We start from the raw sequence: 865 nt of genomic DNA on the forward strand, positions 1-865 counted from the left end.
CCCGTCTCTACTAAAAATACAAAAAAAAAAACTAGCCGGGCGAGGTGGCGGCGCCTGTAGTCCCAGCTACTCGGGAGGCTGAGGCAGGAGAATGGCGTGAACCCGGGAGGCGGAGCTTGCAGTGAGCTGAGATCCGGCCACTGCACTCCAGCCTGGGTGACAGAGCGAGACTCCGTCTCAAAAAAAAAAAAAAAAAAAAAGAAAAGAAAAGAAAAGAAAAGAAAAGAAAAGAAAAGAAAAGAAAAGAAATTTCCAGAATATGCAAATCTATAGAGACAGAAAAGAGATTATTGGTTTCCAGGAGCTAGAGGGAGGAAAAGATGGAAAGTTACTGCTAATGTAGTAAACACATGATTTCCTAGGGGTGATAAATATATATATATATATATATATATTTTCGTTGTTTTGTTGTTGTTACATAAGAGAGTGTGAACACAGTTTCCCACTGCCAAAGATTATGCAGTTGAGTTCTCCACATTTGGGGAAATTGCAGGGATCAGCACATCCAGAGTGCAATGGATAAGCCTCACCCTGGGATAATCACCTTTGTGATGATGGTATTTCACCTCCCAGGTAAATATGAAAATATTCTTGAATTAATTAGTGGTGAGGATTGCATAACCTTGTGAACTTACCACAAATCCTGAGCTATATATTTTAAAAGGATGAATTCTATGGTGTGTCAATTATATTTCAATTTTTAAGAAACAATCTACAAAATTTATAAAGAAGGTGGTTGTAAGGAGTTACTTAAGTAAGAATATATTTCTGGCTGGAGAGACATGGCTCTTCATGGAGTCTACAGACAGGGTAGGAAACTCAATCCACTTCCCTTCCCTAATAGGTAGGTTCTGCTCTTCACTTT

The 865-nt window shown here is 39.1% G+C and overlaps 1 non-coding gene across 1 annotated transcript; it reads right to left on the reverse strand.

Annotated features, from left to right (window-relative positions):
* Window positions 1–419: 419 nt before the first annotated feature.
* LOC115892251 lies at window positions 420–581 on the reverse strand. Its single transcript, XR_004052142.1, has one exon. It is a non-coding gene; the product is annotated as a U1 spliceosomal RNA (small nuclear RNA).
* Window positions 582–865: the final 284 nt, after the last annotated feature.

The sequence above is a fragment of the Rhinopithecus roxellana genome, chromosome 1, assembly GCF_007565055.1.
Source record: "Rhinopithecus roxellana isolate Shanxi Qingling chromosome 1, ASM756505v1, whole genome shotgun sequence".
In the NCBI taxonomy this organism is placed as follows: Eukaryota; Metazoa; Chordata; class Mammalia; order Primates; family Cercopithecidae; genus Rhinopithecus; species Rhinopithecus roxellana.